The sequence below is a fragment of the Mobula birostris genome, chromosome 23 (genome assembly GCF_030028105.1).
Source record: "Mobula birostris isolate sMobBir1 chromosome 23, sMobBir1.hap1, whole genome shotgun sequence".
Taxonomy (NCBI): Eukaryota; Metazoa; Chordata; class Chondrichthyes; order Myliobatiformes; family Myliobatidae; genus Mobula; species Mobula birostris.
In genome coordinates this window covers 12,252,818-12,265,339 of record NC_092392.1, presented here as the reverse complement: position 1 = coordinate 12,265,339, position 12,522 = coordinate 12,252,818, and the positions used below count along the sequence as shown (strand labels likewise).

General features: G+C 43.9%; 1 protein-coding gene across 13 annotated transcripts in view; it reads right to left on the bottom strand.

Moving 5' to 3' along the window:
- Positions 1-12,522, bottom strand: part of LOC140186896 (lectin-like) — a 93,532-nt gene that overhangs the window by 67,470 nt on the left and 13,540 nt on the right. For 11 of the 13 annotated variants that reach the window (XM_072241641.1, XM_072241628.1, XM_072241633.1 and 8 more), the window contains 2 exons: positions 6,858-7,153; positions 2,173-2,360 (listed from right to left, as the gene is read on the bottom strand). The gene's annotated coding sequence lies outside the window, so the exon portion shown is untranslated. Of the gene's footprint in view, positions 1-2,172; positions 2,361-4,044; positions 5,251-6,662; positions 7,154-12,522 lie in introns of those variants that run through there. The other 2 variants (XM_072241629.1, XM_072241640.1) reach the window with 2 other exon arrangements.

The window sequence follows — 12,522 nt, the reverse complement described above, 5'->3', positions numbered from 1 at the left end:
CTTGTTTGAATCTCCCCCACTCTCAAATGAAAAAAAAGCCTATCCATGTCAACTCTATCTCTCCCCCTCATAATTTTAAATACCTCTATCAAGTCCCCCCTCAACCTTCTACGCTCCAAAGAATAAAGACCCAACTTGTTCAACCTTTCTCTGTAACTTAGATGATGAAACCCAGAAGACCATCTCATTGGCTCTTCATTTAACCCTGGAACATCTGGATAGCAAAGATGGATACATCATAACGCTCTTTATTGAATACAGTTCCACATTTAATACGATCATTCCCTCAAAACTAATCAATAAGCTTCAAGATCTTGGCCTCAAAACCTTCTGGTGCAATTGGATCCTGGAATATAATGGGATCGGCAAAGTGAATGATAAGGATGAAGATTATAAAAAGAATCAAAACATTGTGCAGTTGGTTCCTGGATTTCCTCACTTGCAGACCCCAATCAGACTGGACTGGCAACAACATCTCCTTCGCGATCTCCATCAGCACAGGTGCACATAGGCTGTGAGCTTAGCTGCCTGCTCTACTCACTTTACACTTACAGCTAAGCTCAGCTCGAATGCCATCTTCAAGTCTGCTGATGACATCATCGTCATAGGCTGAATCAAGTATGGATTCATTGAATATACCAGCAAATAAATGAATCTCAGGGTTGTACATTGTAACATATATGTACTTTGATAATAAAATTTACTTCGAACTTTCATCTTCTTGTACTTGTGTTCTGGCCTTGTCCAATGACAAGTTATTTCTTGTTCTGTTGCTTTAAATCTTCTCCCGTCCTTTTTGCCTCTTTCTCCTAGCCAGGGCCACAGGTGAGGCTCCAGAGGACTGGAGAACAGCCAGTGGTGTTCCTTTGCTTAAAAAGGGCAACGGGAACAAACCAAGAAGTTACAGGCCAGTGAGCCTTACATCAATGGTCAGGAAATTATTGGAGAAGATTCTTAGCGATAGAATTATTTACATCTGGAAAATTACAGCATTTGTGTTGGGGAAGTCATGCCTTATGAATCTGGTTGGGTTTTATGAGAAAGTGGTGAAGGTGACTGGGGACAGCAGGGCTGTGGATAATGTTTGTCTGTCTGTCTAGGTACCATATCTGATGCGGACTTTGGTGACCATGGTTTTCCATATAGATCTACCCTTCGTTTTTTGGATGACTTCCATTTCCTTGATGTGTAGCCACCTGGCTATGCTTTTGATGTACATAAGCCGAGGTCTTCTCTAGGTTTGCTCCCCTCAATCTTTCCAGAGAGTATGAGTTTTTCTAGTTCATCCTTCCGCATGATGTGTCCTAGGAATCTGAGTTGTCCTCCTTTTATTGTTGGTATGAGCAATCAAACTGCTTGGGCTCTTCTGAGAACTTCTTCATTTGATGTGTGTGTGGTCCATGATATTTTTAACATTCTCATGTAGAACCATAATTCAGCTGCTTCTAGTCTCTTTTCCATTGCTGGAGAAATGATCCAGCATTCACTTCCATGAGTCAGGATAGAATAAATGTAGCACTGCAGTATTCTATTTTTAGTGTACATGCTCATCTTTCTGTCTGTTAATATGGTCTTCATTTTTTGGAAAGCTTCTTTCGCCATTGCTATTCTGTATTTGATATCTGTGTCACACCTGCCATTACTTGTTGTTCGGCTGCCAAGATATTTGAATTTGTTGACTTGTTTGATGTTTGTATTTCCGATCTTGATCACACATTGTGGGATGTTTGCCTTTCTGGAGATGACCATCTTCCTGTCTTCTTGGTGTTGATTGAGAGGCCTCTGCGATTACTTTCTGCTGCCACTTGTTTCTGAGTCAGCTATTAGTACGATGTCATCAGCATATCTGATGTTAGTTATATTATGACCTCGAGTTGTGAATCCTTTGATGTCTTTGATACTTCTCAAGATATTTTTACTATACAGGTTGAATAAGTCTGGTGAAAAGACACAACCTTGCCTGACTCCTCAATAATGATGTCAGTATTGACTTTAATAAAGCATTCAACAAGCTCTTTCATGGTTGGCTGATCCACAAGGTGAAGGCACATGGGATCCTTGGAGACAAGGTTGATTGTTTTCCCTAATTTTCCATCCCATCTTTATTCAGATTTTAAGTGTTGGCATTACTTAACACAACACCCATAGAAATGTTTAACTTAAACATCTTACCACATTGGAGTTTTGTTCAATGGCAACTATGTCCCGATGTCTGCGATGCCTGTTCCATTCTCTTCCATGATGTATTAGTAGAACAAGTGCAAAGATGAGGAAGAGAAGTGATATCGCAGCGACTCCTCCCACGAGTCCTGTTACCTTGACACTGAACTTTCTGTTCCCTTTGGTAATTCCAGGTAGAACTGTACATTAATAGGAAAAACATGTTTGATAATACAATTAATAAAATATGCATTGATTGTCCCAGGAGTAATGTTAGATTTTAGTGAAGGATATGTGATTTCTAGCACTTACAGTTAAATTAATGTCTAGTTGTGAACAGTTGTAGAAACAAACATCATTATTATATCATTTTTTAAATATTGGGCATCCTCAATATTTGGTTTAGAATAGGACACTGATTTAAACTGTCTTGCAGGCTCCTTTAACAATTAAAATATTACTTCATACCTCAAAGCTCTGGGCTGCATGAATGTAGGTTTCTCTTTATGTGACCAAATATATTTCATGCTACTCAGTTAAAATGTTATAATGTTTGTACAGATCACTCTATTTTCTTGCCATGAAACCTATCATGTATTGCATTGGAATCTATATTTTCAGCTGAATTGGCCAGAGGACCCTCAGATCAGCATCCTTTGCACTCCCAGTACAGGAGTACATCCTTGGTCCTGAATAGGACTGACAGCCAAGATCATGACTTTGTCTTGGCATTGCAGAGACCACCTATATCAGGGAATTGTATCAAGTAATCTTGGAAAAATATTTTGAAAATTCCAGCTATACTGGGAATGCTCTCTTTCAGTGTTGACAGTCACCTGTACAAATTGTCTAAACAATGGGAAGAGGAGTAGGAGGTCTCTTTGTCCAAAGTTGTCACACTAAGCGTTTATCAATACAGGAGATTCTGTGGATGCTGGAATTACAGAGCAATGAACACAAACTGCTGGAGGTACTCAGCGTTGATGGGAGAGAATAAACAGTCAACGTATCAGACCGAAACCCTTTTCAGGGCTATAAAGTCCACTCTCTTCTCCTATCAATTTCTTTCATCTCCAGCTCTTTTCCTTTTCCACCTATCACCTTCAAGTATTTTACTTCATTCCCCCCCTCCACCCACCTGGCTTCACCTATCACCTTCCAGTTTGTACTCTTTCCTCTCCCCTCATCGTTTTATCCTTTCCAGCCCCGAATAAGGGTCTCAGCTCGAAATGCAACTGTTTATTCACTTCCTGACCTGCTGAGTTCCTACAGTACTCAGTGTGTGTTAACACATTATTTATTTGGAATAATAAATATTCACAGTTCAAAATGCTTCCACTCTCAACCCCTTCCTGCATCCAATGTATTAACAGATTTTTTTTCTTCAGCCTGTCTCACTTGTCCACTCTCTGTTTCTCTTTGTCTCCCACTCTGTCTATCTCTCTCTGTTTCTATCTGTTTCTTTCTCTCCCTCTTCCTCTCTCTGTCTCTATCTCTTTCTCTCTCTCTGTCCCTGTTTCTGTCTCTCCATCTTTCTGTCTGTCTCTGTCTCTCGCTATTTCTTTCTCTCTTTATCTCTGTTTCTCTCTTTCTCTATCTCTCTCTGTCTCTTCTTTATCTCTTACATTTTATTTTTATCTCACCTAAAGATTTTCTTATCTCGACCTCTTGCTTTACTAGCCAGAGAATAAAACAAATCTTTTTCAGCAAATATGAACCCAATTTCACCTGACACAAGCATAAATCAAACCTCTGCCAGCTAACAATCCAGTTATGATCTCCTGGAAACACTTGTCTGTTAAAACAGTTCAGTGCAGCTGATGACAAATTAAGCTCTCAGACTGTAAATGAACAACTTTAGACAGCTGCAAAACAGAGTCAAACCTGCATGAAGTTCTGTGTTAGCTACGTTGCTGATGCTCTCAAAACATCTGAAAGGAACATGAAATTATTAAATAGTTTGATCAGCAAAACTTTTGGAATTCTGTGTGCTTTTTTTTATGAAGAGCCTTCATGAATACTTCTAAAATCAAACAATTTATAATTCCAAGTTGTAAAGAATATAATGTCCACTAGGTGTCCTGTTACTCTTGCACAGAAACCAACAATCGAATATCAAGCACCTGAAATCCTTAGGAACACACACAAAATGCTGGAGGAACCCAACAGGTCAGGCAGCATCTCTGGAAATGAATAAACAGTCGACAGTTTGTGCCGAGACCCTTCTTCACAACTGGAAAGGAAGGGGGAAGAAGACAGAATAAAAAACTGGAGGCAGGGGACGAGATAGCAAGAAGGTGATAGGTGAAGCCAGGTGGGTAGGAAATGTAAAGGGCTGGAGAGGGAAGGGATAGGGAAAGAGAATGGGCCAGAAGAGAAAGGGAAGGGCAAGTGAGAAGAGGTAAAGGGCTGGAGTGTGGAATAGAAAAAAAGAGGAGGGGGAGGGAAACATTTTTAACCAGAAGGAAAAATTGATATTCATGCTATCAGGTTAAAGTTCTTTGTAGCTTCAGACCATTAAAACAGATTTGAAGGGTTAAAGGATGCACATTATCTCTGTGTATTAGAACAGCAGGTGCTGTAAAACACGAGATTGGGGACATATTTAGCATTTATAATCTGCTGAGGGGGCCTCCTAATTGTGAGTGCAAAGGTTTCAGAAATAAAATGGTGTGAGGCATTTTATGCTGAAGAATAACCATAACAACTCATTTATTGTAAGTTGAGGAGAGGGTGGATAGATTCATGACATCTGATGTAAGATCCTATGCTGACACAAGTGCATGATATTTAGTCTGCATTTGAACTTGAAAACAGGAAAGATGAGTATGACAAATAAGCCTCGTAAACAGAAGAGCAAGTGTTCTTGTACGCCCCTCCCTGAAGTGGGAGGGATGCAGACAGGAAGGAGAGAGATGCAATGGGTGAGGAGGACAGCAAGGTGATGGGGGACACATGTAGGGATTTGTGTAAGTGTGCTTCTAGTCACCTTTCCAGAAACTACCACTTCCTAGTTTGTACTTACGTCGCTCTTCTTGAAGATCTGATTGAAACAGGGAATGCAGAATCTGTCAATTTTGATTCCCAGTGGATCCAATTGTAATTAAATCACCTTGTAAATGATCTGCTCCCTCCACCCAACCCCCCCGACTCCAACATCCCCCCACTTCAACACTCCCACCCCAACAGCCCTCCACCCCCACACCCCACTCCAACACCCTCCATCCCAATGCCCCCCACCCCAATACCCTCCACCCCAACACCACCCACCCCAGTACCCGCCACCCCAACACACCCCCACCCCAACACCCTCCACCCCAACACGCCTCCACCCCAATGCTCCCCCCATCCCAATACCGTCCACCCCAACACCCTCCACCCCAACATTCCCCTACCCCAACACCCTCCACCCCAACACCCCCCCACTCCAACACCCTCCACCCCAAAGCCCCCCCACCCCAATACCCTCCACCCCAACACCCTCCACCCCAACACACCCCCACCCCAACACCCTCCAACCCAACACCCCCCCACTCCAACACCCTCCACCCAAGGCCCCCCCATCCCAATACCCTCCACCCCAACACCCTCCACCCCAACACCACCCACCTCAATACCCTCCACCCCAACACACCCCCACCCCAACACCCTCCACCCCAATGTCCCCCCACCCCAACACCCTCCACCCCAATGCCCCCCACCCCAATACCCTCCACCCCAACACCACCCACCCCAACACCCCCCCACCCCAATGCCCTCCACCCCGACCCCCCCACCCTGACCCCCCCACGCCAACACCCTCCACCTGACCCCCCCTCCAACACCCTCCACCCCAACGCCCCCACCTCAAAATACCCTCCACCCCAACACCCCTCCACTCCAAAACCCCTCCACTCCACCCCCCACCCCAACACTTCCCACCCCAATGTCACCCACCCCAACACCCCCCACCCCAATGACCCCCCCACCCCAACACCCCCCGCCCAATACCCTCCACCCCAACGCCCCCCCCACCCCAACACCCTCCACTCCAATACACCCCCACCCCAACATCCTCCACCCCAACGCCCCCCACACCAACACCCCCCACCCAACACCCTCCACCCCAACAACCCCCCACCCCAACACACCCCGACACCAACGCACCCCCACCCCAACACCCTCCACCCCAATTCCCCCCACCCCAACACCCTCCACCCCAACACCCCCCACCCCAACACCCTCCACCCCAACACCCTCCATCCCAATGCCCCCCCCACCCCAACACCCCCCACCTCCAAGCCAATAAAAATTCTAATTTATCTCTTACACACTATTTTGGTACCAGGAATGTTGAAGACAGTGAAAAGGTAGAATTTTTCACATTGAGATGATGCTATTAAGAGCCAAATTCAAAATGTGGAACTCATGTGACATACAAGTTCAACCAGATGTTAATGATAGATTAGGGAATTTCTGTAATTGTATTTCATTTTTTACAAAGTCCTGATGTTTTTCAATACCTGCAGTCACGGGTATTCTGGCTACACACCATAACTGACCACGTTTATTGAATTCACCAATTCCTCTTGCCAGATGGGAATTTGAGCAATGCCTTAGGTGCTGCTCCAACACCAGTAGTCTTCAGCCGAACTGCGTTTGGATTAACACTGGAATGTGAAATAATAGCTCTACAGTGGAAAATCATTTCCACGTACCTTACATTTGAGAGAAGAATTAAACAAAAAGGAAGAAAGGGCACAGAGAGATTAAGTAGTCTGTCATTTTCCTGGAGTCACAGCCTGGAGTGTTGTTGCTCTATTAGACTGATGAATGTCACACACTTGGTAAATCTTGTATGGCTGCAGTAGAGCTTCCTTGGTACCATTATTGGTCAGTTTGAATTCACTGGAGACGAGGACAATGCGTGCTGTCAATTTGTGCCAGAAGCCATGGATTTAACCGAATCCTCTGTGTGGGCATGGTCGTCACTCTGGGCTCCTTAATGTCCAATCTGAAAACAATGAAGGGAATGGTAATGAATATCACACAAAAATCTACAACTTATATTGCATTTATAAAATAGTCATACTCCTCAAGGCATTTGAACATAAGAACATAAGAAATAGGAACAGGAGTAGGCCATCCGGATGGTGAGCCTGCTCTGCCATTCAATAAGATCATGGCTGATCTGGCCATGGACTCATCTTCACCTACCTGCCTTTTCCCCATAACTCTCAATTCCCCTACTATGTAAAAATCTAGCCAACCTTGCCTTAAGTATAATTACTGAGGTAGTCTCCACTGCTTCATTGGGCAGAGAATTCCACAGATTCACCACACTCTGGGAAAAGCAGTTCCTCCTCATCTTCATCCTAAATCTAGTCCCCCAAATCTTGAGGCCATTTCCCCTAGTTCTAGTCTCAGCTACCAGTGGAAACAACTTTCCTGCCTCCTTCTTATCTATCACTTTCATAATTTTATATGCTTCTACAAGATGTCCTCTCATTCTTCTGAATTCCAGCAAGTGCAATCCCAGGCAACTCAATCTCTCCTCATAGTCTAACCCGTACATCTCTGGAATCAACCTGGTGAGTCTCCTCTGCACCGCCTCCAAAGCCAGTATATCCTTCCTCAAGCAAGGAGACCAGAAATGCACGGAGTACTCCAGGTGTGGCCTCACCAGTATCCTGTACAGTTCCAGCGTAACCTCCCTGCTCTTAAATTCAATCCCTCCAGCAATCAAGGACAAAATTCCATTTGCCTTCTTGATAACCTGCTGCACCTGCAAACCAACCTTTTGTGATTCATGCACAAACACTCCCAAATCCCTCTGCACAGCAGCATGCTGCAATTTTTTACCATTTAAATAATAATCTGCTCTTTCCTTTTTTCCTTCCAAAGTGGATGATCTCACATTTATCAACATTGTACTCCATCTGCCACATCTTTGCCCACTCACTTTTAGCCTATCTATATCTTTCTGCAGACTGTCTGTATCTTCTGCACAATTTGCTTTTCCACTCAATTTAGTATCATGAGCAAACAGATACACTACACTCAGTCCCGTCTTCCAGATCATTAATGTACATTGTGAACGGTTGCAGGACCAGCACCGACCCCTGTGGCACACTGCTCTCCACTGATGCTACTACATCACCCCCAACTCTATGCATACTTATGGATAAGTCTTTTATATGGCACCATATCGAACACCTTCTGGAAATCCAAGTAAATAATGTCCATCTGTTCCCCTTTATCCATTGCATTCATTAGATCCTCAAAGAACTCCAGTAGCTTTGTCAAATGGGACCTACCTTTGCTGAATCCATGTTGGGTCTGCCTGATGGATCCATTTCTTTCCAGATGCCTCACTATTTCTTCTTTAATGAAGCATTTTCCCCAACTACAGATGTTAAACTAACTGGCCTATAGTTACCTGCCTTTTGCCTACATCGTTCTTTGTACAGTGGCGTGGCATTTGTCATCTTCCAATCTGCCAAGACCTGCCCAGAGGCCAGAGGATTTTGGTAAATCACCACCACAGCCTCAACTATAACTTCTGGCATTTCTTTCAGTACCCTGGGATGCATTCCATCGGGACCAGGGGACTTTTTCTAACTTCAGGCCCATACGTTTGCTCAGCACTATCTCTTTGGTGATAACCATTGTATTGAGGTCCTCACCTCCCATCTGTTTGAAACTCTACTTTCACAGAAAGCTAAATTTTAAAAGGAAACAACAACTTCCTGAGCTGAGATTCAGCCAGTCTGAAAATGAAATCATTACCTAGATGTAACTAAACAAATAAATAAAATTAACGTTGCCCTGACTCACATACCACCCATATAATCTAAGTGGTAATTTAAAGTGGCTATGAATAAGCTGCCAATCAGTAAGATTTTGGGAAATGGACATACTCGTGCTGTCAGATGGAGAATGTGCAAACTTAACAAGATGGTGCCAGAGGTCAGGATGTAACCCGGGTCACTGAAGCAAAGCAGCAGAACCACCACTGTGCCGCTCCACCTTGCTGTCAGGAACCCAAGGAAGTTACTTCTCTATCAACACGATCTCTACATGTATTAGATAATGTCAGTGCTCTCGTCTATAAGACACTGGGGCAGAATGAGCCATTCTGACATTGAGTCTGCTCCCCCATTCCATCATGGCTCATTTATTATGCCTCTCACTCCCGTTCTCCTGCCTTCCCCCTGTCACATTTCACACCCTTACTAATCAAGAAGCTCCACTTTAAATATACCCAATAGACACAATGACTTGGACTCCACAGCAGTCTGTGGCAATGAAATCCACAGATTCACTACACTCTGGCTAAAGAACCGCATACTGTAGGTTCTAGAAGCATTATTTCAAAATATAATTGAGGGTCAGTGTAAGTTGCAGTACAGTAAAGTGCTCAGTCATTTGTAGGGAATGCAATTTTTCATATTGTGAGACTGAACTAATTAAACTAATTGCTAATGAACAAAACAGTATCTGTAGCAGGGAGCAATGCAACCTTTACATTTCTAGAAGGAAAAATAGTCAGAATCATTTTCAGGAAGGAAGATTGTACTTGCCACAGTTGGACTTGCTCATCGTCAGGAGGTGGAGAACGTGGTTGAAAGATTGTCATGTTGCTGGCTATTTCAAGAAGATTAAGGATAGAATATTCAAACCAGTGAAAGGGGAGAAATCAGAAAGTGGTGGTTAGGACAGTTCCTTGGAGTACTTGGAAGGGAAGAGCAGGATCTCAGTGATCTGCAGAGGTCTATGTGAGTTCACTGTCAGCATTACTTAAATACAGTGTAAGAGGAACTGGTGTTTATGTTTGCAAATAATGGCAAAACAGATATTATTAATAGTTCTGAAGACCAAAGGAAGCTGCAAACGTATTCAAATAGGATGGTGGAATTAGTGATAAAATTCAATGTCAATAGGAAGAGTGTGGCACATTTTAATTTCAGGTAAAATTAAACTTTGAACAAGGGAAGCTTGTTTGAAATGGAAGAGCAACTGAACTTGCTGATTCATGTGATATTTAAAGTAGCACCTGAATTGCAAAGCAGTGAGTAATTTAAAGCAGAGATTCCGTCCAGGAACAAGTTCAGACCTGAATTTGAAGGAAAGTAGAATCAGTGTGGGTACAGGCTGGGTTGGGATAGCAGCTTGTGTGGCAACAAATCCTGCCAATTACATAGAACATAACATAGAACATAGAATAGTACAGCACAGTACAGGCCCATCGGCCCACAATGTTGTGTTGACCCTCAAACACTGCCTCCCATATAAGCCCCCACCTTAAATTCCTCCATATACCTGTCTAGTAGTCTCTTAAATTTCACTAGTGTATCTGCCTCCACCACTGACTCAGGCAGTGCATTCCATGCACCAACCACTCTCTGAGTAAAAAACCTTCCTCTAATATCCCCCTTGAACTTTCCACCCCTTACCTTAAAGCCATATCCTCTTGTATTGAGCAGTGGTGCCCTGGGGAAGAGGTGCTGGCTATCCACTCTATCTATTTCTCTTATTATCTTGTACACCTCTATCATGTCTCCTGTCATCCTCCTTCTCTCCAAAGAGTAAAGCCCTAGCTCCCTTAATCTCTGATCATAATGCATACTCTCTAAACCAGGCAGCATCCTGGTAAATCTCCTCTGTACCCTTTGCACTGCTTCCACATCCTTCCTATAGTGAGGCGACCAGAACTGGACACAGTACTCCAAGTGTGGCCTAACCAGAGTTTTATAGAGCTGCATCATTACGTTGCGACTCTTAAACTCTATCCCTCGACTTATGAAAGCTAACACCTCATAAGCATTCTTAACTACCCTATCTATCTGTGAGGCAACTTTCCAGGATCTGTGGACATGTACCCCCAGATCCCTCTGCTCCTCCACACTTCCAAGTATCCTGCCATTTACTTTGTACTCTGCCTTGGAGTTTGTCCTTCCAAAGTGTACCACCTCACATTTCTCGGGGTTGAACTCCATCTGCCACTTCTCAGCCCACTTCTGCATCCTATCAATGTCTCTCTACAATCTTTGACAATCTTCTACACTATCTACAACACCACCAACCTTTGTGTCGTCTGCAAACTTGCCAACCCACCCTTCTATCCCTGCATCCAGGTCATTAATAAAAATTACGAAAAGTAGAGGTCCCAGAACAGATCCTTGTGGGTCACCACTAGTCACAATCCTCCAGTCTGAATGTACTCCCTCCACCATGACCCTCTACCTTCTGCAGGCAAGCCAATTCTGAATCCACCTGGCCAAACTTCCCTGGATCCCATGCCTTCTGACTTTCTGAATAAGCCTACCGTGTGGAACCTTGTCAAATGCCTTACTAAAATCCATATAGATCATATCCACTGCACTACCCTCATCTATATGCCTGGTCACCTCCTCAAAGAACTCTATCAGGCTTGTTAGACACGATCTGCCCTTCGCAAAGCTATGCTGACTGTCCCTGATCAGATCATGATTCTCTAAATACCCAGAGATCCTATCTCTAAGAATCTTTTCCAACAGCTTTCCACCACAGATGTAAGGCTCACTGGTCTATAATTACCCAGACTATCCCTACTACTTTTTTTAAACAAGGGGAGAACATTCACCTCCCTCCAATCCTCCGGTACCATTCCCGTGGACAATGAGGACATAAAGATCCTAGCCAGAGGCTCAGCAATCTCTTCCCTTGCCTCGTGGAGCAGCCTGGGGAATATTCCGTCAGGCCCTGGGGACTTATCCGTCCTAATGTATTTTAACAACTCAAACACCTCCTCTCCCTTAATATCAACATGCTCCAGAACATCAACCTCACTCATATTGTCCTTACCATCAACAAGTTCCCTCTCATTGTTGAATACTGAAGAGAAGTATTCATTGAGGACCTCGCTCACTTCCACAGCCTCCAGGCACATCTTCCCAACTTTATCTCTAATCAGTCCTACCTTCACTCCTGTCATCCTTTTTTTGTTCACATAATTGAAGAATACCTTGGGGTTTTCCTTTACCCTACTCACCAAGGCCTTCACATGCCCCCTTCTTGCTCTGCTCAGCCCCTTCTTAAGCTCCTTTTTTGCTACCCTATATCCTCAATAGACCCATCTGATCCCTGCTTCCTAAACCTCATGTATGCTGCCTTCTTCCACCTGACTAGATTTTCCACCTCACTTGTCACCCATGGTTCCTTCACCCTACCGTTCTTTATCTTCCTCACCGGGACAAATTTATCCCTCACATCCTGCAAGAGATCTCTAAACATCGACCACATATGCATAGTACATTTCCCTGCAAAAACATCATCCCAATTCACACCCGCAAGTTCTAGTCTTATAGCCTCATAATTTGCCCTTCCACAATTAAAAATTTT